The 27,183-nt window shown below is 36.9% G+C and overlaps 1 long non-coding RNA gene across 2 annotated transcripts; it reads right to left on the bottom strand.

Annotated features, from left to right (window-relative positions):
- Nucleotides 1–958: 958 nt before the first annotated feature.
- LOC133208980 (uncharacterized) lies at nucleotides 959–26,471 on the bottom strand. 2 transcript variants are annotated; one of them, XR_009724542.1, is made up of 8 exons: nucleotides 26,252–26,471; nucleotides 15,657–15,830; nucleotides 12,474–12,666; nucleotides 8,714–8,820; nucleotides 8,266–8,351; nucleotides 7,794–7,918; nucleotides 2,273–2,438; nucleotides 959–1,103 (listed from the first exon to the last, which is right to left on the bottom strand). It is a non-coding gene; the product is annotated as an uncharacterized LOC133208980 (long non-coding RNA). The 2 variants fall into 2 exon arrangements; XR_009724541.1 differs by lacking the exon at nucleotides 7,794–7,918.
- Between the last annotated feature and the right edge of the window lie 712 nt (nucleotides 26,472–27,183).

Here is a 27,183-nt window from a genome sequence, read left to right as displayed (position 1 = left end):
CCTTGTGCCCTGTGCTGCATCATTACATACATGGCATAGTCCTGCCAATATCTATGCTGTGTTATCAAGCGTGACACTTGTAGTTAAGCAGCATTTTTCATTAGAGCTATAATTATGGTTGTAGATCATTACATCACAATCAGTATTCAGCTTTCATTAATGTTGCATACTTCCAGGACACCGAATTAAATGGGTTTACAGGTGACAAGTAGGCACTAAGTCACAAAAATGTTATACTTCTTAAATACATCTGAACAACAGGTTTCACTGCAAACACAGGAAAAAAGAAATAAAGCCTTGTGTTTTGTGACCAAATGTTTGTTACAATCCCTTCTTAGCTTTTATTGTATTTTGAGTGTCCATAATGCATATTTTCAAGTCTCTTGCGTATTTGTACATCACTAACAGTTAGTACTTAGCACTAGTCTGCAACAGACAAGAAAGCAAAATCTGTGCCCTGAAACACTTAAAATCAAGGAGAAAATCTGGCAAAAACAGAAGAGTAGACCTGTCAAGGTTAAGCTCAGCAATGCTTTAATAGTGTGCTCTCAGGTAGTCTGCAAGTAAGTGACTTGGCAGGTTTAGGATTTCAAGATAAAGAAAGTTGGTACTTTTCTGGGAAGCTCAGGATACTCCAGCTTCCAAGGAAGCAGACCATATACATAGGAACAGAGACGATTAGGCATGACTGTAGAGGTCTGTATTTATGAGCAAAGCCCAGGCAGGTATAACTGCTAACATCAGATGAGACACAGGTCGCATATAAGGAGGGAAGAGGTATTTAACAATTTTAGTATTTATATAACAAGCATGAACTGGATAGATTCAAATTAAGTCGAAAAAAGAGTCTGATGTGGTTAAAGGAACAGTGAAATATTATGCAAGACCCCAGGTAAGTTAAAAAGCCTATTACTGAGTAACGGAACTGCAAATACCTCAACTCTCATCTGCATAACAATACAGTTTGTCTCCTTTATCATTTCAATAGCTTGGTCTAATCCAGTTTCAATGTAAGTTCCAAAATTCCATGCGTTTCCTTCCTGCTGTAGATGCTGTGACAAATCCCCCCCAAAAATGACATTTGGCAAAGATCTGATTGCGGCCTAAAGGTGAATATATTAAATGAGCATATTGGTCAAAACAGCAGTTCCAAGTCCATGAAAAGAATACCAAAATAAATAGTTCATTTGCTGTTAGTTCCCATGTAGTTTGTTTGGGAAGGCAGACTGCATATTCTTCAGCTCATTAAAGTTTACTTTAACAAGCTGTGAAGCTGATACAGCAATGGTTCAACAGTTCAGTACTGCATGGCCTTTTCCTTTTTTTTTAAAGACAAAAAAGCTTCAGCATCCCACTTGGCATAAAAATCACATATTTCAAACAGATTTTCAGATACACCTTTGAGAAAATACTGTTTTCCAGCCCTTTTAAAACTATTTTTCTTCTCCTCCCTAAACTACCTTAACATGTTTCTCTAGCAAAACAAAGATGTTCTTTGTTTAAATAACATCTCCTGTCTTGCTTGTTATGAAACAGCACATTTAACATTTCCCATTTCCTCAAAGTCAATTGCTGGGTGAGATCCTTCAGTGAAAGCCATGCAGCATTTTATAAAATATTACCTTACATTGTTGGTTTTATGAGTAAATCACATTGCTGTTACTGCTTTTCCTAGTTGTTTTTAAAGTTCAACTGACAGATTCGGTGTACTGTTTATACACAGAACAGCTAGAATGTGGGCAAAGCTATGCAAGTTCTCTTAGGGTGTAAGACCACCACTCTGATATGAAGGAATCAACCCTCCCAAGGCCAATTTAATCCCCATACTGATGTGCGAGTGCCAGTCAATACCCAGTCCACCATGCCTGTGACCAGCCACAACTGTACTTGTTAGCATGCTTACACTGTTCAGTGATGTGCCACGTGGAACTGCTTGAGCTCTTTGAGCACACACATACTGCTTGCAATCCTTGAGTTGGCTGGATATCTCTATACAGCTCCACATCATGCAACCCAGACATACTCTGGTTTCTTTGCTGTTCTTGGCATTTAAGGAGTTCATTGCCAAACCCTAATTCTAGAAAATCCACCAGACATCTATCCAGTTGTTGTAACTTTTCATTATTTACTACCATTATGAGCAAAATTGTCAGGGAGCCAGTCCAGTCATCCAATCTCCTGCAACATCTTATTTATTTCTGAAAGTTTCCAAAGTAGACGCCCTGGTTTTATTTCACACAGAAAAGGGGACAAACTAGTGGTATGTCCTTACCACACACACAGCACATGACAGAATAGCTCCATTCAGAGGAACCAGTCAAGAAACCCACAATTGTCAAGACTGTTGTCAAGAAGTTCTGCACACAAGGTTCAGCCAGAGTAACTGGTATTTTAGTAACAGGCATATTTGCTCCACCTACAGCTGTCAGTGTCAGGCCCTGGAATTTAGTAAACAACACATAAGGGAAAAAAGATAAATTAACATTTCAAGAAATTATAATTCCTGAAGTATTAAATAAGTGAAACAAAAGTTAATAAAAGTTCATTCAAGTACCCAGTTAGCAGAAGATTGTCACCTTTGATCATTATTGGGTTTGGTCACGTAAGCAGATATGCCTTTTGAACTTTTGATGAAAGATTATACAGCCTTAATAGGGGCTGAAATCATTTGTTATTTTGCAGGACAAGACCTTATTCTTTCCAAAACTAGTCCACAGTTACAGCAATGGCTAGGATTACATATACATCTGACTAGATAAACATCCACAGCTTATTTTACAGCAATGCTGCTGGCTAAAAAGTTTTGGATCTCTGCAGTGTGGTTTGTGGGATCCTGAAGGGTCTTGCGGACTTGTTATGGAATTTCTATAGGGCTAGATAAACACTCTGCAGAGTACTTTGTTGATTCCTCGTAATTTATGCCAAATTTTTCAGCTAATGTGCAAGGCTACATTGTGGCTAGTGTTCAGCAAGCACTGGATGTGCGTGCAAAACCCTTACATTTATTTGCAATGAAGAGGTCCAAAAATTGCTCTCTTGATACTATTACCATCATCAAGGGGAGTCCTATAACACCAAGATCGTACACTAATGCAGGGGTGCAGCCCACATCCAATCTAGCAATCATCATACTAGCCCTGGATGCTGTGATCTCGCCAGCATTCAACTAATGGTGCCTAAGTAGAAATGGTGTCATGATCAGCTGGAAGTGAGCATGGCTGCTGTAATGCTTCTGTATATTTTATTTTTATATATATATGTATATGTATATATATATTACTTTGGTACTAAAATACTTCAATGTTAAAGTGCTAGAATTTGAGATAGACTACAGACACAGAATAAAAATATCAAAGATACTGGGCTCCTTGGAAATTACTTTAGCTGGAAGAAGAAGGATCCATTTATTGCAGATACAAGACAAGAACAGTAATTTTTTTGGAAGGAATTGTCAGAAGTGGAAGTGTGTCAGTTTGTATCATTCTGAGTGACTCCTACTGCAGCCTATTAATTATGGGGAAACAAAATAGTTTGATATACGATTGCTTTGTAGTAGAAAATAGGACAAATTATTGATAGCATAGAGCTTCAATAGCTGTATGTCATCACAGTAGAAAATAATTTGATACATAGGGACCTAAAAGATCCTACTACAATTCCTCTAGCCATTAGTTGTTCACATAGAAATCTTAGGAGTAATGCTCTACGGAATCTAAGTCAGACTTTTAGTTAAACAAACACTCTCTAGCCAATCCAGCAAACTAAACCCTGATCTTCTAATCAACACAGAAGTCGAAGTCACCAGCTTTCTCCTCTTTGCGTTCCAGTTCTACCAAATTTGTTAAGTTGTGTAAGGCTACTTCCCTACCCTTGCAAAGGAGCTAAGAGAATTTGCCCTTACCTCCTCCTAGGATTCAACTGTATTTTGAGGAAAGGAAAGCAAAGCAAGGCGTCTGATTCATCCTAATTTCATATGACAGACTAAAGAGTACCCAGCAGTTTTCCAGAAGCCCCTAAAGCAGCACTGAATGCTACATCTCCATACAGTGGCCAGATATGCTACGATTTTGAGAACCTTGGCAGAAGGGTAAACATCAAGGTGTGGATATTCCATCACAAACTTGGCAATACACATAAGAACTGTTGCTGCCAAACCAGCTAGACTATGAAATGCAGATACAAGCTGAGGAAGGTCAGAGATTTCAGTTCATTTTGCAATGGTAAGACCTGCAAAATTAAATGATTTAGATCCAAAACAAAATATTACATTGTGTTTCATACTCAAAGCATAAACAGACCATTGAGCAAGAAAGGGCTGTTTACTTTTTAATGCTGTTTTCCTTTTAGTACAATTAAATAGAAATATAATAGTTATAGGAAATTTTAACCCAATTTAAGTCTTTTCCAAAAATACATTGCTAGAACATTTTGGGATGACAGCTTGTAAGAAACAGAGCCAGAACAGCTCTTTTGAAGCCACTGTTTCTTGCATATGGGAGAAAGTTGTGCAGATACACCCGCCAGAGTTTCCAAATACATTTTGCCCACATGGAACCAAGGCAGGCAAAATGGCTCTGAACACATTAGAAGACTGCTACAATCTAAGTGACAAACTGGCAAAGAAGTAGTAACTTACCCTCTTCTCTCTTACCAAGTTACAGCCTCAACCTTTGAGAGTGTCTGTTAGCCTCCATAGCATCAGATACAAAACCCTCAGAGATACAGTATTAAAACTACATGCAATTTTAAAAACATTTATTTTCCTTCAAATTGATAAATTCTAATTCAGATCAACTGTGGCAGTTCATAGATTCATAATAAAAATAGTTTCAGTTGAGAAAATAAAAGGGAAGTTCCAGAAAACATCCAATAATTTCAGTCCTTTTTGAAACACCAATTTTTTATTTCAGAACATTAGACTTTGACAAAACTTAAGCTTTTAATCGGTATTTCTTTCACACCAACTTAAAGTCCCCCCCCTTCAGTTAGGAGTGCCACCTCTGGAAGTTTATATACTTTCATTATAACTTCTATCCTCTCAAAGAGTAGTAAATTAATTAATAACACTTAACACGGATGCTGTGAATTGAACACTGCATAAAAAGCGTACATACACACCATGCCACTGAGAGCCAGGACTACAGACATCTGTGCAAGCACTTCTGGTGAAGATTTGGTGCTCCTACTGCTGCTTGCTCCTAAACCTCTGACACCCCAATCACACCAAGGGCATCACCAAATCACAGAGGTGTTTTGGCTAGAGAACCCTGCCAGCACTCCTGCATAGCACACAACTGAACCAAAACACATCATCTGAAAACAAAACCAAAGAAAAAAAGAAAAAGAACATGTATCATTGTTGTACAAACCTTAACTCTTTGTAAAAGAATACAAAAGCATTGGAAGGGTTTTAAAATCTCAAGGAGGATGAAGAACTAATAGTTTATTTCAAATATGAGAAAGATTTTTTCTCAGTTTATTAATGCAAGTACCCATTTCTGATTGTAAAGCTCCTGCACATTCCTCCTCCACATTTTCTGGTTTCTGTATTTCTTTGACATCAATCCATGAAGCGATCATGAAACTAATTCGCATCCCAGCAGCTCAATTGCAAGATCCATTGACATATATTGGAGTACATGTTTTCAATTACCATCAACACTGGCATATTGTTTTCTAATATTGGTCTACAATGCCTCAACTACTGCCTTATTCTTTATTATTTTCAGGCTTATTTCTTAATCCTCTATCAAGAGAAAAATACTTATCACATTAGTTCAAGACGAAAGATATTACACCTTTCCTAGGTTTGTCCAGTACTGGACAAATTTAAAACTGTTTTAGACACTATACCTCATGGGTAAAAGCAGTATATTTTATCAAATTAAATATGAAGTAAACATTCTCTCTTATTGTTATTCTACATATCTATATTTAATATTATTATATTTATATTTATTATTATATTTAATTATTAGAGTTATTTATTTTTATTTATTTATTAGATATTATTTAATATCTAAATATTAGATATTAAAATGTTCTGAAATTCCTACATGACCTCATTTAGTAAACATGCAGACTTCCTTTGGTATTTAAAGAGCACATGGTGACAATTCTAAATAATAAATTGTCTTTTAACCTGCATCACTGAATTAGTTGAAAGTATGATCAAAAACAATCAGAAAAACCCATGATGCTCAAATTGTAACTATTAGACAAATATAGCCATTCAACATTCTTGGAACACTGTAAAGGCCAAAGACCATGTGTTGGCCTGTATCCTCAAGAAATATTTACGGGCTTTTCAGAAGTCTAAATCCAAAAACATAAATCTGACAGAAGGGAAACTGTCATATAAGGATATTAACAATGCTGAGATGAAGCAAGTTTTTATATATACTGTATCATGAGAAGACTTGGGGTTAAACAGACTAGCTGTATGACTGTATTGATGTGGCTTGTACTGCAGCTTATGGAAAAGATGCAACGTAACAAGCAGCAAGAAGCAACACAACCAACTTCCCAGAACACACCTCAAGTATTCATATGTAACACATCTGGAAAAAAAAAAATACTAGCTTCAGTGATTTCATACCTTATCTCTAAGAAGAAACAATGCAGCATGTAATTTTGATCCAGTGTTTGTTCAATTATTAGCCTGGTCCTCACAATCAGGTCAAACTCTAAGTGTAAGAATGAAAGGCTCCTTTGTTTGCAGAATATAAACTGAAAATGCCTGTTACAGGTTCTAGTTCAGTCTGATCTCTGTCAGTCTTAAAATATTTATTACTTTTTAAGATTTTATTCATCTATTCCCTCCAAGCAGTATAGCACAAAGCAAAATGTTTTACTTTATTCTTTTAATACACATGAGCTATTCTGGTATGGCAGTACAATATCATTTCAAAGAATGGGTTTCCAACGTAAAACTGACTGTGAAATAACCATTTGGAAAATAACCTTTATTACTTTGTATATTGACTGCCATGTAACCTTCTAGTAAGGTCCAGCACATGCATCAGATTTCTCTCCAGCAATGGTACTGTTTGAAAAACTTTGAAGAATTAATGAAGTAACCAACACCTCATTTCTTCCAGATTCAGTGCTGAAATATACCTCCCTTATCTGTCTTCTTTTAGTGCAAAATACCACCTTTCTCTGTCTATACTAAAGATAATTGCCAATTAGAATCTACCCCTAGGAAGAGATTGCTCAGTTTTAATAAGTTTTAAATACCACATGCATCTGGATGTAGATTAAAAAAGAGCAGATAAAAGTCAATATTGTCTCTCTCCTGATGTACTTATAAACTAAACTAAATACAGATTGGTACTTCTGCAAATGAATTAAATCCTTTGATGAATGCGTTGCTGCTTTGTAACTAACTGAACATTATGGAACTGGCAATGAAAGGCTGTTTTCTCTTGAATGAAACATAGCACAGTCAAAGGAATATGCTCAAATAAGGACAGTAGAAAACAAAAAGGCTATAAAATCGTCTCCCTGGCCCTAGGGATAACAAATTCCATGATCTAATGAAGAAGGGTGGCAAATATTTGCCCATATAAGTGAATGGTTTTCCAGCAGGGCCTGATTCTGCACATATCCCTTGTTTCTCACTGCTTGTAGCATTAATATTTCAGGCAGGATCAGGCTCTTTGCTTGCTCGTATGGCTAGGTTTGCTAGCACAGACCACCCTCCTAGTTTTGAATTACTTAATTATTGAACAGAAGAATGCTGAACATTGAATAACCTGTTCAATGTTGTGTTAAATGGCATAGAAGGATACCATACCCTCCTTTAAATGCTGCTTTAGGAAGAAGGCAGAGATAATCATATTCTGGAGTAGGTCATTGGAACATATCCAGCATTCTGCGTAATTAAGAAGTCACCTGTTCAGAAATTAAATTTCACCTGTAAGATTTAAAAAAAATATCAAAATTGTTGAAATTTTTATTCAGACAGAGCTCTGAGCAACCTGACCTAGTAGAAGATGCCCTTGCTCATTGCAGAGGGGTTGGATTAGACAATCTTTGAAGGTTCCTTCCAACCCATACCATTCTATGATTCTAAGAGAGGTTTCCAGCAAGAAACCCTATCTGTGGATGGGTAGTCTCAGTGTAAGAGTGGTCAGGCTAAAATATGAAAGTGCATCTTGACTGCGGCTATTTCCAGTGAGCCTATTGAATCAATTTACTTTAATCTATCCCTCTCTTCTATGCACATCTCTGCACATATTTTTTGTTACAGGTTTTCCACACCTGAATAGTCACTCTTATGATCCAGAAGTCTGTAATTATTTTTCACCTTCATGGTTAGCAAGAAGAGACTTCAGGGGCTGTCCTAGCTGTTTAATGTTTTTCCTAAAAAATAAATCAGGTTACTGATTTTGATACCTGATTAGTACCAAAAACCTAGCATTAGACATACTGAGCTTCAGAAATAAGTATGCTATAGGGAAAATAAGTCCCACATGCAGTTTTGTACTTCTATATCATGGCAAAGGCATGTGGTATCTCAATGAGGCAAAGTAACCTAGCTACCTGTGTACCAAAGAAAGATACTTGTGTATCTTTGGGAAACTTAACCTAGTAGTTTCCTGACCTGAAGAAGCATTCTCCTCTTTTGGAAACATCCTATTTGTCAGACAAAAAGGGTATTAAGCAGATTCTATGCAGATGAAAAAGCAAAGAATATAGACAGATATACCTGAGATGACATCCAAGTTCTCATCATGCCTTCTCGCTATTCCCATTAATTCTCTTAAACATTTTCTTCTTTGGTCATTTTGTCACTCACAGAAATACGTATATTTACTGTTGAGACAATGGGTATAAACAAAGTTGATGCTTATATGTCAGTATTCCTGTATTTACAAGTAGTGATCATTACTTGGCAACTTTGGTTGCCAGTAAAATTTATGTGTAGGAACACACATAATGGATCTAATATGAAAACAGTATTATTTAGTACCTGGAGTAAAAGTTTTGAGGCAGGAACTTAAATTGTAATCTCATTTGTAATTCACTTTGGGTAAGTCATTAATCTTGTTTTGATTTCTTGTAAGTCCCTCCTAATGAAATTGAAATAAAATCTCTCATAATGAAGTACACAACATAAAAAAGCAGCAGACAGTACACTCAGCAATAATAAATGCAATTTCTGGCATCAGAGGCAAACGGAGGCCAGGTGTAACTTGCTGGGTATTGCGATAACCACTGTTCCAAGCAAGAACAAATCTGGTCACTATTTGAATAAAAGGATTGGGATAAACAAGAGTCAGTCCGAAAATGAATGCCAAACCTATAAAGAAAAAAAGTATGTACTCAGAAGAATAAACCAGCACTTTTCTTTATTAATCATAAAACAAGGGATCAAACCCAAACCCTACTTCCACTAAAATGTCACTGACACCCATGACAGCAGAAGGCATTTCCTGCACGTGACTTTAAACATGCATAACTTGTAGACATTGTTTTTGCCAGAAAACTAATTTTGGAATAATGGAATCTTTGTCAAACTGAGGATGAATTGGGGACCCCAGGATCCAGCAGATGCATATGGGACTGCCAAACTAGACTTTAAAAAATATTCCACTTGGGCAAATATGGAGAAACAGTTTATTAAAAAAAAAATAAATAAATATGTCAAATTCCCCAATGACTTCTCACAACCTTTACTGCTTTAGTAGGAATACAGACCACAGTGTAGCATCTGAACATTGTTAGAAGATGCAAGACCACACAAAGAGTTCAACAATACTTCCTTGGGAGAAAATATTATTGCTCCCAGTACTAGTTTCTTTGACCATATGTGTTGGTGGTTTAAGGAAATGTTTTTCCCTCTTTAGGAAAGGAATAGATCATTTAATTAATCCAAGATAATATAATATTTTAGAGACATATTTTGTCATCACTTGCACAATGTTTTGTTAAATATACCCAAGTATATTTACTGAGGAAATCATTGTACAAATTTCTCAGATGAAGACAAAGCTCAGGGTAGAAACGTATCACAATCTCAATCTTGGAGAGCACATGAATTTAATTTTCAATTGGATTATCATTTTAGGAGGATTTTAATAAAAAAAATTAAAACTTGCATGCAAATTGCCCAATATTAATCAAAGAAAACGGATCTTCAAACAAGGATGGTACTTCGGACAAAACATTTTAAGTCCATGACCCTGGGAGGAGGCAGTAAGAAAGGTCTTTCAGATGCTGTACAAAGCTTGGTTACGGAATGGTTTGTTAAGTTAAACAGACTTACTTCTTTTTTTTTTCTTCCTCTAAGAAGGAAGAAAGCTTTCTGTGCCACCAAAAATTGCTTTCCTTGAGTTCATATATTTCTATTGTTACTCATTTACCTTGAACAGGAGCTTTGAAGGTAGTGAACCCTTGAAATATGTGCTGCATGTATCTTTCACTGTACCATTTGCATTGTTCTTTTCTTCATTCTATCATTATTTTTAAAAACATTTAACACAAAGAGTGTAACAATCTTGTTTATGAGAAAAATCTGATTCAACATAATCAAAACCTTGCTATATGATTCATTTTCCATTTCCTACATATATTTCAACACAGATAATGACATCTGGAGTTCTGCAGTATATACAGACCCTAATCCAAAAGCTTTTGAGAACAGTCTATGTTAATTTTAATTGGCCCTGGACTGGGTCCCTAACCTATATGTTGGCTCTTCATTTCATACAAAATTAATATCAGAAGAAGTTTCTTGGTAACAAAAGGTATAGTGATTCACCAAAGATCCCCCAAAGTTTATATTTTCTTCACTTGGAAAGCAACATGATGTTAGAAACCCTGTTTTACCACCGCCTGCTGCTTTTCAGTGTTAATCTGCACTACCTTTCAGGATCTTATTTTATTTTTACATAATTATTCCTAGCATTGCTCATCATTTAAATGCCAAACTGGCAAGAAGAAATATGTGTAAGTTAATTCCCTTGTACCTTTTATATAAATTCCAGTTGTGTCAACAATTTTCCTAGATTGTAAGAGCATGCCTCTTCCTATTCTTGTGCCTTTTCTTTAATAGAAAGGGATACTATACTTGGGAAGGTTATTGAAAAAACACTTTACACCTCCTATTGCAGAACAAAACAATTAGGATGAATTCCATTTGTATCTTACCTTTCATTACGTTATGGAGGTACCCTTCAGAAAAAGTTCTGTCATGGTTACTCGTCTGTCCTTCTGAAACTAGTGGGATTACTCACATGATCGGACAGAATGGGATTTGGTCCTTACCTTATACTGGTTATGAAAACCCTTTGTCTGTAAAATAGCATTAACCACTGAATTCAGTCAGCTGGAAAAAACATTTCTGTGTTCTTACTGCACCAAATTTGGCCTGATATATTTCATATGTAATACACCTAATACTGGAGAGGGGAAAAAAAAAAAATCAACAACAAAAATACTCTCCCCTCAAAATCAAAACCAGAGAAACACACAAAGCCCAGAAAACAAATGTTAAACAAGAACACCTACCTAAATCCTAGACTACATTCCTTAAAAGCTGAACATGAATATGCTTCTTTACAAACACTTTCTTAGGGAACAGTAATTCCTGTCTGCCAACATTTAAATGTCTAGCATGACTGTACTTTGGTTTAATGCTACCTGGAGGCAAAATGGATTCCTGTCAATCTCCAACTCACCGTGACTACAGAAATTAAGCCTTCCTCTTTACTACATCCAAAATAAACTTCATTGAAAAAAGAAAAAAAACCCAAGTCTTATCTCAAGAAACATCTTGCATAAAGAAAATTGCAGCCAACATACAGGTAATATCAGTTCTCACAAATCTCCTGATTTAACTGCATACCTAGTTCCTTTTCTCATCCCAGAATAAAGAGCCAAAGGATGTAGAAAGATATGAGAGCTACTGCTATTACAACAGAGACTATGCAAGATATAGCCTAATGATGTCGTACCAGGGTTGAAGTACGTCTCATATTTTGAGGATAAATTCCTGCTCTTTCCACTCTACCTCTCCTGACCTTGGCACAACGACATACTAAGTGTTGTTAAACCATTTGGGGTTGGAAGGACTTGCACTTCTTGAAGTCCTTTTGAGCTCACCTATTCCTACTTGTCAGCACTTTAGTTCAAAGCATATGGATTGGGAGTCCATAAACTATCTTGCACTTGAAATCATATTGCTTAAGGCACAGTTCAGTAGCCCAGGAGATAGGCTGATTCTTAGTAACACATTCTTTAAAAACAGAAGTTTACAGTAAGACAGTAATTTTACAGATCAAGCATTCTATAAATCTCTTTTTGCCCCATATTTTCATGCTTGAAAGATGCAAGAAACTCCCACACATTATCATGTAGACATTGAATGATAATGTTTCCTTGGAATGTCTAAACTAACAATCATAGTTTTCATACAACACAATTTATATGTTTTTACAAAAAAATTAAGTGGTGTTGAAACTCACCTTCATTACCAAAATTCCTTTAATGACATGATCAATAGCCCCATAATCTAAATCATCCTGTTGTTCAAAGCGAAAATATTCTCCTTCTTGGGAGAAACAGCTTTAACAATTTCAAGATGTTACTGGAATAAAGGCTACTGGCTTGAGTAGCCATTCTATTTGGCAAGTCCTTGTAACCAGTGTTCACCACACCCTGATGAGAAAGAAAAGAAATAGTTGTCAAAGCTTTCACATACTGGAAACTTTTCACATGTTCTCCACAGATCTGAAGCCTGTTTTATACATGCTAGTAAATCAAATTTGCATATTACTGCAGACATGAGTTACTAAAGCTTTCTTTTACAAGTTAAGGATTCTGTTTAAAACTAATAGCTTTCTCTGATGCATGACCAAAGAGAGTCAGCAGTTTTGTCAGGAAGCCAGAGACTAAATGAGCTGAGAGGCCAGTCAGGGAACTGGTTACAAACCATATGGTGCTTATTTTTGAGAATAAGAAATCCACTACTTCTTCAAATTCAAAAACACCTCATGATTGTCTGATAAGAATCACATTGCACAATGTGTTTCACAGATCAATTGCACTCCAGTCAATCCCAAGGAAGATACAGATACCTTCAAAACTTAAATTCTTTGCAAATACATCTGGATAAAGATCATGTTTCTTTAACATCCCTTCATATTATTATGAAGGCAGAACATAAAAAAAAAACCACAAGAAAATTCTAATGCCATTCTCTGAAAACAAGTTGCACTGAATTCTGATCTTGAACACTGTACTCTAAGTTACTGTTTCTTTCTTTCATTGCATCATTCCACGATAGCCATCTGGACGTTGCAGTTGCCAGTTCATCCCACATGCAGCCACACATTGACTTCAGTACACATCCTGGAGTAAGTCATGCCATGATAGTCAAGTATGGGAGCCACAGAAGTCAATACAAGGTAAATAAAATTACTTTAAGCAGGACTGTTCATTTCAGCTAGCTTTCCAGAACAAGCCAAAGTTTGTATCTACTATCTGGAAGACAGTGAAGGCTGCAAGGAATAGCAGTGAATTCTGATATTCCTTTATAACCCACTTCCCAAATTGATCCTGATGAGAGACTTCTCCTCAGGTAAATTCCCACAAACAAATGATAGCATTTTTAATTGTTTCAAATAATGATCTTTACAAAGAAAAACAAATGACGCTAGTAGAAAAAGCAGGGGAAATGCAGCATTATAGTTATTACTGAAGAGAGTTAGGTAGAGAATAGCAGTTGCATAGAGGATTTCTCTCATATTCGAAGTGGTTTTGCACTACAGGACTCTCAGAATTTAGGTAAGTTTTTCACTATGCAAGCTGGGTATTTAAAATCAATAGATTGAACATAACCTTTGAGCCCCATGGCATACGTGCAAGTCTTCTGTGTGCCTAAAAGCCCACTGCTACACCAAGCATAGGGCAACATGGGATATGCAGTCTAGACCGCACACGTGAGGAGAGGCAGCCAATACCCAAATGGTTGATTACATGTGACATGAGACCAGAATACTTGGAAAAAATTCAATATAGGAAGTATTTAAATTTGGAAGATCTAAATAAAATCTAAGTATTTCAGTTCATCATTTCCACAGAAAATCAGCAGAAATATTTGTTCTTCACAGAAAAAAAAAGCATAACTGGAATTTTCCTGTTATGATGAGGATAGCAAATTCCTTCTCAGCTCTGCTAAACGTACAGTTGGGAATTATGCAGACTTTACCATCTTTATTCAAGCTCCAACATTACAAAATTGAGAGTAATTTGGACAATTAATTTAGCACATACCTGGAGATTAAAAAAAAATAAAGAAGCAAAGCTAGGCCCTCCTAGAAGAACAGCATAGCCCAGCAAGTCTACAAACAATTGATACCAGTTTTTATGATGTCTGACATTGAGTTTTAACTGCTAGAACCAGTTCATTGCATGAAAATAACCTTCCGTTTGAAAACCATCATTGTAACTAAAGATGCAAGTTGAAAATGTGACCCCTGAGAAAATATGCAAGAAAAAGTTAAGACTGATTACATCTTCATGCATTTTAAAAATGGTCCCTCATCTTCTTGTGTGTAACACCACTTAGGACTGCACTATTCTGAAAAAAATAAAAAACCCAAACAAGAACAAACAAAAACCCCAAACACACCACAAAATAACTGGTAAAACGAACTCTTAAGACAATACTCATATGCTCTGTCAGCAGACACGTAATTGCAGCTTTATATAATCTTCATACACTGCATGACTTTTCCATATCACACCTGAGCATAGCCTTCCTCTAAAAATGTTAATTCTTTTAATGGCAACCGAGTAATATCTACCATTCATATTGTACAACAGTGACACAGAACACTAATATTGAAATTAAAACTAAATTTCTTTTTCTCTTTTTCTATATTTGGAATTGGACACTCAAAATCCTTTTTAATAAAGCTCTAGGGATGACTATAAGAGCATTTATGGATATCATTGTAAAAAAATGTTACCATTCTTAGAAGTCACAACCCATAAAACATTCAATGACAGAATGGTGTCTGGATAATATTCTAGTTTGTGGTTTCATTACTTGTGAAAGATTTTATTACCCCACAACACATTGGTAACAATTCCATGACAGACTGGCAGTGGTTTCAAGGAAAGAGTCTTCATTACTATAATATCTATTACTTTTTAATTTGTTAGAGAAACACTGTATAATGTACACACCTTACAAATGTAAATTTCTACAGGATGAGTCATTTCTACTTCACTTACAGCCTCCCAGCTGTAATTACTGATCATTCTTTCATTGAGTCCATCATATACTTAGTGAATAGAATTAGAGCTTTCTTCTCCAATTTCATGTATAAGAAAGCAAACCAATAATTCTTACTGAAGAGGGTAAATGGGAAAACATGCAATACACATAGGTGCTTTCAGAAGTAAATGTAAAATATTAATCACGTTAAGTCTGAACTGAACACTACTAGGAAAAAGAAGGAAATACTCTAAACCACTGAATTTAACTGAAATTAAACCTAATCCTGAAGCCTTTACCCATTACTAGTTTTTAGCACATACCCAGATACATGCATACCCAGATACCCGCATATTTCACTAAGAAGGTTATACTAACAGGGACGTATATTTAAGTTCTCCAATAGTTATAAGCAATATCTTACCTGGAATAAGAGCTGTACTAATATCAATACCATCACTTTACACTGTTTGGCAAATAATACCAGGTTTGTTTCAATATATTCTCGTGACATGTCCTTTGCCTGGCCTCCAACACCCTTTCCTCTTCCAGCAGTTACCTCCTTCTAGAGGTTCTACTCCAAGAGATTTAAGCTGTCCTAAGCAGAAATAACGGAGAAGACAGATATAGGATTATAATTTTTTCTGTTTGTGTAAAAAACAACCATTGCAATGTTAGCAGAAGCAGACAATAGCAGTTAACAGACTCTCTCCTCATAACTAGATTTGTTAAAAAAAGGGACAAGATTCAGTTTTTCATATGCAGTAGGCAAACCAGGCTGTGCTAACTTATCAGCTTTATATTTTTTATTTATTTTTTTATTTATTTTATTTTATTATTTATTTTTTATATTTTTTATTTTTATTTTTATTTTATTTATTTTTATTTGGAACAAATTCCAAAAAATAAACCGATGATTAAAATTAAGTTTCATACATGCAAAAACACTTACCTAGCTGTTTATTTTACCAAAGAAAAACTGAAGTTTTGCTAGATAGTTGTGGCTCATTGATGCTGTTTCTAACACATTTAATAACTTCACTGGGAAAAAACTAACTGCCTTCTTAAGTAATGAGAATTGCTGATCCCTTAGACACACAATTAATTTACCCAAGAACACCCACTTAGTACATGGATGAGTGCCTAATCAGCTCATGTGTGAGCACTCTAAGTAGCATAAATTGCAAGGTTTGGTAGCAGGGCTCTGAAACCCATATAAACACCCTCACACACCCCAAAAGCTGCCAGAGCATCACATGGCAAACCTTCCTCACACATGTAAGCAGTATCTGCTAGGGTAAGAGTTGTGAAGATACGCAGAGACACATGGAGTGTTGAGGAGACAAGCATATAATGAGACGTTCTTTGAAGCAGGCGTTCTATACCAAAAGGAATTCTATATCTGAGGGACATGCGCTCAGGGATGACCCAATGCTGGGGTAGAAGCAGCCATGAGGGGTGGGTCAGACACAATTGAACACAACCCCACATTCAAAGGAATTGGGATGGATTAAGTGTAACGTGCAGGAAAAATGAGGAAAGTTGAGACTAGGAAGGTGCAAGGATGATGATGTTTGCCTTAAGCTGGGCCCGGGAAGTAAGAAGAAAGAATATTTAAGTGTTTTAAAAATTATGTTCTTTTTTCCTGAATATTCATACCAGTAATTTGAAGTTTGTGTTAATTAGCAATAAAGTAAAAATTCTGCAAGTTGTAGCTCTTTTTCCTGTGACAGAGAAACCTGGCAGATGGCTTTTGAGGGATATCCTTCAGTGCAAAGAGGGATATACCAGAATATATCATAAAGCACTAAGCAGCGTTCCAGATTCTAGGCCGTATTTTCTTACTCTACCTGGTATCAAATCCCCAGAGAGTAACTCCCATCCCTGCAGCCAGCCTAGCTATGCCACCACCAATTATCAGCATCTTGAGAGATCAAACAGATAATGAAGTGCATTCTATGTTCACTTATTCCATCACATGCTGTGTCTGCAATATGCCTTATCTTCAAAAGCACTTGAACTTTAAAGAGCATCAGAGGCTAAAAACTAAGTACTTCAGGGAAGTAAAGGAAAAATCTTATCTCAACAATGCAGTATAGTTAAACAGCTGGTTTAGGCTATAGGAGCAGGTGGTCATCTGTACGAAAGGTGCCATATGCAGAAAATAAGACAGAAATAAATTAGGAAGAATTAAGTTAAACAAAACATGACTAGAGCCACTTTTTTCTGTTCCACAGGATACCGGACTTAACTTGGACTTGGATAACAAAGGATGCTAACCCTATTTGCCAAGCTATGCAAATGTTTTCCTTTAATACAGCTCTTCTCAGGATGAATTCTGACAGGTATAGTGAAACTAGTATCAAAAGGCAGTTCAGAATGAAAGAAAGACTGTTTTAGGATCCTTAAAAAAAAATAAAAATAGTGACTGTCCTTCTGAGGCATGAAGTGATTTAATATATATTTTATGCTTAAAATAATTGCAATCAATCAAGCATTTACCAAAAAGAGATGAGAAGCCAAAGGCAAAACTAAGACATAGATAATACGTTCACCTACAAACTTCAGTTAGCCTTGGTTGCACTGGATTTTAGGCAAGTGAGAACAAACAGGAGTCCTTGATGTTGGTGTCCTGCCAAGCAAAACAGATCTAGTACATCTTTTGGAGACCATCCTGTGAACAGTCCAATCCTGACCCCTTGGGGAAGTCTTAAAAGGTTTTGATCCAGAAACCTGCATTCAGAGATGCTCAAATGCAGTTAAATGAGCTTCTACAAGACAGCTCACATGTCTAAAGCCAGTGTGATCCAGCAAATCCAAAAACAACCACAAGAAATCAAGCACTATTAGTTATCTCTTCGAAGGGTCATGTGGGAGAGCTGAACTGCTTTATCACACTAGTAGTCCAGCTTTACAGTATGCAATTCTACTCTGTAAATATCAGTTGGAGCAACTGTATCTTCAGAGGAGACACTTGTCCTCCTGCTGTTATCTAACCAGCAAAATCCTTGCCAAAATAGCCACCACCACTGATTTGGACCTATAACATGTAACCAGATAACATTATAGGGAGGTAGTGGCACCCTCAGATGAGAAAGTATTCAAGTACCCATGCCAAAAATATGCATTGAAATATCATACTTCCTAGAGTTCAGATGTCAGTTTAAAATTACAGAAGCAGAGCCAAAACCTTCAGACAAATACACAAGCCAAATTAATAAGATAATTAATAGAAGCCTCATAACAATAGCATAATAGACATCTTAAAGCAATAAATTTTGAAACAGTACATTCAAATGTCATTCCAGTTTATACCAGTGGCTTGAAAACTAAATGTTTCATGGAAGACAAATGCTAGGAAAAGAATGCATACCAAAGGCGCTGACTCACAGCATAAAGTGCTTCTTGCAACTGCAATATTTGAGTTATTTAATTTTGTGGCTCAGCTGACATACCTATACTTAAGTGTCATCCCTCTTGCATAGAATGTGGACAGTGCACAGGACTGCTCATAGCTATTCCAGGAATTTACAGCACAGGTTCCCTTGCTAAAGTAATGCATTGATGATTACACAAACTTTCCATGAACTGGAAAAATAGGGCAAACTTTTCAGTTACCTTCAAAAGGAAATATATTTGAAACATAAGTTGCATTCACAGTTACATGCTGCTTAAGCTTTTACAATTTATCTCTCCCAATAAGCTATTGTTCAAAAATCTTCTCAATTTATTGTTCTTTGTTCAGAGAACAAGAGGTGACCCAAAAATATACACCAAAATGCTGTCTTGTGTTAACATTTTGTAGCAATATGGACCACAGTAGAATATACCTTTGTTACAGCAAGCTTTTTTGTTAGAAACATCTAATAGTTGGGGGAGAGAAGGGGGAGAATGCTCTTGGTGGGTGGTTTTGTCTGTTTGCTGCTTTGTTGTTTGGTTTGGGTGGTTTTTTTAGTTATTAGGGAATTAAGAATTACTGATTTCTTCAGAAGAGCTTCGGGTATGCAGTAATTTGGAGATGGAGGGTTGCTGTTGTTGGCTGATTTTGTCGAAGAACGCTTTTCAGGACAGTTAACTATGGGTTTCTCAATGTTTTTTTGGGATTTTTGGCCTAAAGTCCAAGTAATTTCAAGATTTTGCTTATCAAAACTGAGCAATTGAAAACCTTTTCCCACTTTCAGTCTTCTTAAGACCTTTTCCTCCTTCTTTCAAAGCTTAAAATAAAATTAAACTGGGCATGGGAGTGGAATCCCCTTTATCCTAGAAGGGTAACAAAATATAAAACCAATCTAACATCAGTGATCTAAATGCTGAAGCAGGGGGCATCCAGTGCAACTCTCCTGATTTCTTGGATAGAGATGACAGAGAAGCTGGTCCATGTAAGTACTGCAGGGTAAGATAGGCAATCATTCTGGGAATTCTTATATTCTATAAAAATCAGTATTCTGTAGCTAATGGTGAGTGATAGTTTAGAATCACAGAGTACTTACAATTGGAACGGACCTTAAGATGATCTAGTTCCAATCCCTCTGCCATAGGCAGGGACACCTCATATTAGATCAGGTTGCTCAAGGCTCTGTCCATCCTGGCCTTGAACGGGCAACTACCTAGGGACGGGCAGCCATCACTCTCATACTAAAGAATTTCTTCCTTATATCAAACTTAAATCTCACCTGTTTAAGTTTGAACTCTTACTCCTCATCCTGTCATTACACCCTGATGAAGGGTCCCTCTCCTGCATCCCTGCAGGCCCCCTTCAGATACTGGAAGGCAGCCTTCTCTTCTCAAGGCTGAACAGCCCCAATTTTCTCAGTCTGTATGGGAGGTGCTTGAGCTCCTTTATCATCCTCAGGGCTCTCCTCTGGACTTACTCCAGCAGCTCCATGTCCTTCTTATGCTGAGAGCACCAGAACTGTACACAGTACTCCAGGCTGGGTCTCACAACAGCAGAGGGGCAGGATCACTTTCAGCTTGATGGCCATGCTCATTTTGATGCAGCCCAGGATATGGTTGGTTTCTGGGCTGCAAGTGCACATGGCTGGCTCACGCTGAATTTCTGATTGTCCAACTCTCCCACATCCTTCTCCACAGGGCTGCTCTGAATCACTTCTCCACCCAATCTGCAGCTGTGCCTGGGAGTGCCCCTGACCCTTGTACTTTGCTTTGTTGAACTTCATAAGGTTGGCATTAGCCCACCTCTCAAGCGTGTCAAGGTCCCTCTGGATCCCGTTCCTTCCCTCCAGCATGTACACTGCAGCACAAAGACTGGTATCATTGGCAAACTTGCTGAGGGTGCATCAATCCCACTGTCCATGTCATCAACAAAGGATCATTCCCAACACTGACTCCTGAAGAACACCACTTGTCACCGGTCTCATGTGGACACTGAGCCATTAACCACAATTCTGTGTGCCACTATCCAGCCAACTCCTTATCCACCAGGTGGTCCATCCAATCAAATCCACACCTTTCCAGTTTAGAGACAAGGATGTCATGTGGGACAGCGTCAAACGCTTTGCACAAGTCCATGTAGATGATATCAACTGCACTGCCCCTATCCATCACTTCTGTAGCCCTGTTGCAGAAAGCCACCAAATTGATCAGGCATGATTTGTCCTTCAATGAAGCCATGGTGGCTGTCACCAACCACCTCGTTTTTTCCTTACTGAAGGCAAGGTAAAATTTCTACTGGCTTCACTGAAGTGAAATTTCACCCAGTAAAAGGAAATGAAAGACTAACAAAAATGGGAATTGCTAATACCAAGCTGAGCTAGGGCAAGACAGTCATTGTATACACATGCCTTCTGTATTAGTCAAAAAACTGTTTTTCTTCTGTGGGTACCATCTGCTTCACTGTCATAACCATACAATCCTGAGGTAATAATTTATTTTGGTACACAGATAAATAAAAGGATAAATGTTAAAAACAAGTATTTCAAGAGGAGTTAGTATTTAAAAAAAAAATCAACATTGTTTAGGGCCCTGTGTTAGAACATTGGAGAGAAATCAGAGAGTTTGACACTAGGTTAATTAGATTTAAATAGCTTCAGAGAGAGAGAATGTGCAACAGGAAAATACCATTCATCTTTGTAGCCAGATTGCTTAAATTTACCAGAGCTGTCATCAAGACCTTTTAGAGACTAGTTTCATGATTTTGTTTATGGTTCTGCAAAGAGAAACAATATTGACTGCTGACATTATCATGGTTTGTAGTTTTTTGCCCCTTCACTGTGGCTGACTACATGAAGTTATTTGTTTAGCTTCATCTCTTTATGCAAAAGTGAAGGATACCCCTTTTAAGAAGATAAAAAGATGCAACTAAAGGGCCCAATCTAGGTCATGACATCCCATCTCCTTCAATTGCAACCACCACAGATAACCCCCGTCATAAACATAACTTGGCTTTGGAAAAGTTAAGTAGAAAATGTTTCCTATTAAAAGCAATTTGAACTGTGAGGTCATAGTCATAATATCCTTACAGATATACAAACGAAGGAGCAAATCTACTGAACCAAACTTATGCTGTGGATGAAGGCCTTTCTCTGTATCTGATACAATTCAAACCTTACTGAAATCAGATGAAAACCTGGACTGAGCTGGAAAGAAAAGGAGACCATCAGGTTTTTTTACAGGTGCAGGACAAGATCTTGTTCTGCATCCCTAGAGACATGGGAAGATTATACACATCACAAGAAAGCTTGTCATTTAGGTTATTTGCATAGAGGTGCATCAGATATTTATTAGTTCTCTGGAAGTTTTACTTTGTTCTTCAGCACAGATGTGATACAGTTAAAAGCTCCATGCTGTTACTCCTGATGGTACTGAAATAACGTCACTTTTCTGTGGGGAAAAAAAAAAAATTGCTAATCCCCATTTGCTGTCAATGAACTCCCAGCTTGTCTCCATCAACACACCTTACTACTCATCATCTTGTATTGCCTTGCTTTTTTCATTCTCAAATATGAACAGAAAGTGAAAAGATAATTTCTGGCTTGTAAAATATGCTTCAGTTTAGTCTGACTGAGAAAGTCTGGTTTGAAAACACCAGGGAATGAAAATGCCACATCAAAGCTTTCCAAATACCAGCATACGAGTTTTTTGTTCTCTTTTCCTTCTTTAGAAATCATTACTGAATCCTATTTTGTGGATTCTTTGCTGTTGAGGGAGTAACAAGGCCATAAGCTTATTTTCTTCCTGTTTTATAATGTTTGTTAATGGTTTGCTCATCTCCAACTCTGTATAATAGCCAGACACTAATTCAGATCATATTGAAATTAACTGCTTACTTCTGTACAGTTTTGTTCATCAGCCACTTCTTTGTTTTCTCTCAAAGATGTAAAAGACCCTGATAATTTATATTTTGCAAGTGAGAATAGTAAAAAGGTCTGGAAGGACCCAAGCAGTAGCAGAACACACACCCCATCCCACCCCTTCCTTTTTTTTCTTTTTTTTTTTTCCCTCATAAACAGGGGGCTCTCACTTTAGTTTTCACTTGCTCCCACCATACTGATCAGTTAACTCATCCTACACATGCTCACTGCCAGAAGGGAAGATATGGCGAAATCTGAATACTGGTATTTTACATGATATTTGATATATTTAAAGATCTATAGACTGTATTGATTCAGAAGGTATGGCAATAAGAAATACTTGGAGATGGATCTCTCTACTGAGTCAGTATCATTCTAAGAGGGGAAAAATTACTGGTAGATGATTTCCTGAAAATGTGGAGGGCTGAAACAGGGAGGATACATAATAAAGCAACCTCTTTTCATCCAGGAAAAGGGGTCACAGAAAACAACTGCTAAGCCTGCCAGAGTCAAGTTGGTACTTGAAAAGATGCCTATGTCACCATTTGTTTAGAGCTGGTTCTATCAGAACCTGAATGAGGTTCCTTACTGGGATGATGTGACAAACCTTGACATCAGAAAACTTAAAACCATAAGAATATTATCCTGACTCTTCTTAGTTTGTAGAGTTTTAAAACAGCATCCCAATACAGTTGCAGCTCCTTCGGCATAGGATGTGAGGCTGAGGATAGAGAAAAATGCTGGCAACTGAATGAACTTCATTGGAAACCAGTAGTGACAACACTGTGATAGTAAAAGAGGAAATAGAGTGTCAGTGAAAGGACTGAATTTCTCTCCTTGGTAAATCTAAGCCTGCATATACATGGTACTGTGCATAAAAATTCACAGGATGAACAATTATACTGGAATTGAGGCAGCATTTGGGTGAAAGCTAATGTGACCTCAAAGCACTTACAAGGGCACTCCAAGGAGCAACAGCACAAGAACAGAGGTATCAGAGTGAACAAGTTCTCTCCCTTCACAACAGCAGCTTAGTGTTCACCTCTAGTGAGGAAAAGAAGGGAGGAAAAAGTTCTGCTCTGCAAACTGCAGTAAGTGACAAGTATTTTTGCTAAATAAGTCTTCTTTAAAGCAACATGAAGTCTTGTTTGAATTGTTCAGATTCAAAAAAAAGCTACTACTTATTGTTCGATTCAGCTTAACTCCCTACATGTCCCACTGCTGTTTTGTTAGACATACTGTTATAAGGGCATTAGCATCTGAGTCCATCTGACCAGGTGTACTTTATTCTTACGATTAGTAAAGATTTAAATGAAGTCTTGCATAAAAATATAGATTTTGTACAATTTAATATTAAACATTAAGCTCATTGTTTACTGATTTTCAAGACACTTCCTTAGATATTTGAGTCCTGGACAGGTTTTGCAGAAATAAGAATCCCAGGAAAGAATGTTTTCTCTTCTGCTTATGGGACATTAAAAGCTAAACAGAAGCAGCCCAAGGATGGGCCCAAACATCCTTCTTGCTATGAAAGAGCACTTAATGTTTTTGGATAAACAGAGAGCAGAAAAGAAATGCATAAAATTACTTTGCTACAGCATGTTATGCATGACATGGAAAACAGAGGACCCCATTCACTCTCTACCTCCAGAGTATGCTATCATAAGTAGTGATATGAAAAACTGTTTTCAGATGATGTCTGAACAAAATATCAGTGGCAAGGCAGCAAGTGGCAGGGAAAATGCTTTGTTCAATGAAGCACCTATACATGTTTGATATCTTTACCAAATTGATTCTGCTTGAGATCAACTGATTCAAATTTTAAACCATTTCAATATGTAGCCTATGTACATAAATAATTGATTCAGTATTTAAACTAGTTATATGTGGGGGTTTTCTAATGAGTTCCTTATATAAATCTAAATGGCTTTGAAATCAGTTCCAAATCTGAATTGTTTCAGAATGTGTCTTATACTGAATGACAACTGGTCTTCACTGTTCGGCCACTAATGCAATGTGATACTGTGTGGGGAACCAGAGTTCAAAACTAGCAGGGAGGATTTTGCACCTTTAGTTGTGAGAGGCTGCAAGTTTAGGAAGAATAAGATTCTTTTACTCAATTCAAACTGTCTCCAGGGCCAGGCCTCAAAATACACACAGCATCTTCAGAGACAGTATTGCAGGTTCCACTCCAACCTGAAGACAATCCTGTTCGCATGTCATGAGCAGTTCACACTTTCCTTTGCAAGCAATCTTATATTACACTCTTAGTTATGTGAAAGATTATAATGGAAAAATAATAAAAAGTGGTATGTTAAAGCTATGCCAAGTATAAGACACATTTATCATGCTGTCAATGGAATTTCTTACCATATGTCTCAATGGATTTACTAAAATTAGTTTTGTTTTTATACCTATAATAGCTATTGTTCTTAGAAAGGACATGTATAATGTATTTTACAAAAAGAGTGATGCTAAAGCACCAAAAAAAAGAAACAAAAAAAAAAATACACCCACCATGATTCATGAGTCTTAAAAAAATGTTGAACCTTTTAGTAACATGGTCAAAACTTTCTTTAGGTCTGCTTGTGAAAGCTGAAGCCAAAAAGCAGGGGAGTATTCCTAAAGCTCAAATTGCTCTAGTTTCTAAATTGAAGATCACATTTAGCTGAGACAGATTAGCTTAATTCAGGCTTTTCACTCCTTCCTTTGGGTTGTGCCAGCTACAGAAAACCATCATTTGCTAGCTCAGGTTTTGCTTCATCTAGGCAATATTTCAGCTGGCTCCTCCTCGCCCAGTGCCCATCTGGAAAGCAGGTTCTGGAAACTGCCAGCATTGCTCTAGCTTCCCTTCTGAGACAACTCTGCCTGTGTGGAAAAGCCCACAGCAGGACAAACAATCAAGTATGATCTGGGATGCAAAATTAACAGTAGTGCACTAATGTTATTACCTGCAGTGCTCTGCAGATGTTGGCCATCATACTAAGGACATCATATCCTTGAGTAACAGTCTGTTACTAGAACTGTAGCTTTGCATTCAATAAGTTTGGCAGGACTGGGTTCTGAGCTGGGTAGACAAGGCTGACAAGCACTGCATTTTTCTTGAGCAAAGCTGCTGCATGCACTCCTAGATCCTCATTTAAGTTTGGATACAAAACACATTATGCTTATTTAATTAAACATATTAATAATAGTAGTATAGGCTAGTATTAAGTCTAATTTAAGATTCAGCTTTAAATAATTACATGGAATTGTATCCCTCATGCAGTCCTCCACTATGCTCTAAATATGTTCCCTATACTAAGTACAGCTGTAACAGACCCTGGCACAAGACTGAGGCTTTAGGACCAGCAATAAAAAAATGGAAGCAGACTAAACTAATTTGCATTCAGTGATCAGAATTCTACCAGTTTGGCAGGTAACCTACCTGGCTAAAGGCTACATAAGCTAAGATCACTAACAGAATCATCTAGGATATACCTAAAACAAGATCTCTAATGCAAAAGAAATTTAATAGACGTCTACAGCACTGGCATACAAAATATCCTTTCCTTTACTGCAGATACATGAAGCAACATCTGCTTGCTGAATGATGTCATACAGGCAGTTCAACTAATTTGATACAAATATGAAAAGAAACTTTAGGTCTTCAGAGGAAATAGGGTCACATTACACAGTATCACAGTATCATATCAAATGTGAAACTTACCTTTAAAACAGTATCTGAACCAAATGCATTTTTCACAACATTAATTACTGCTCGAGCTTGTTTGCACTGCTTAGACAACTTTGCTTCTTTGTCAGCTTTATGTTGCACTTGCACTTTCAATCCTTCTTTTAACAAGGACTGAAAACCAGTGGGAGGGTCTGGAACTTGTTTCTCACATTTACATTTCTTTTTAATTCCTACAACCAGTTCCTTATAGTGAACACCTACAAAATAAAAAAAAAAAGACAACTAAATGTAAAAACCTCCCTTTTCCTTCTCCTTCCCCCTCAGTTCATACCAGTTTATTTTTTAATTCCAAAGGCACAGATTGCATTTCAACATCCAGCGGATGTCAGCAGACACAGTTTATCCAGTTCTCTTGCAAAGTTTGAAATTTCCATCTATACATCAAATCCAGTGAAGTTTTATGTGCACAAGTCATCCTTAAAGAAATATAATCTCTGGCTGACCTTAGTGGGATGGTTAGCGTGAGAGAAGGTGGCAGGATTGGGCCCCAAGTTTTCACAAATAACAGAGAACATCTCCAGATGAACATTCCACTGTTAGTTTTTATAGTACATCTTCCACAGCCAGCCCACATGGTCTCACACACACATTCATAGATGCCAAAACAATAACAAATTAAAGTTTGGTTTATAAAAATGGCCTTGGCTCAGATGCTGCTTATACAAGTTTGCATGCTGTTTACCCTGAAAAAAGGTGTGGAACTGACCACAATGAGGTGACAACCTCAATTCCACTCACACATGAGGTGGGAAAACCAATAACAAAGTGCAGGATGAGGAAAGGACACTTTGTTTTTCCTGGCTTGTGTGTGAATAAACTGTGTTTTGTTAATAAAGAAATTAAAGTCATTTTGTGAAGCAGAATAAGGAACATCTTTCTTCCCTCCTTAGCACATATTTGCATGT

This window comes from Neopsephotus bourkii, unplaced genomic scaffold, assembly GCF_033783945.1.
Source record: "Neopsephotus bourkii isolate Nb327-2 ecotype Australia unplaced genomic scaffold, CSIRO-AGI_Nbou_v1 NB_318, whole genome shotgun sequence".
NCBI classification, from domain to species: Eukaryota; Metazoa; Chordata; class Aves; order Psittaciformes; family Psittacidae; genus Neopsephotus; species Neopsephotus bourkii.
Note: the sequence above shows the minus strand (reverse complement) of the source record. Positions and strands in the feature narration are given on the sequence as shown.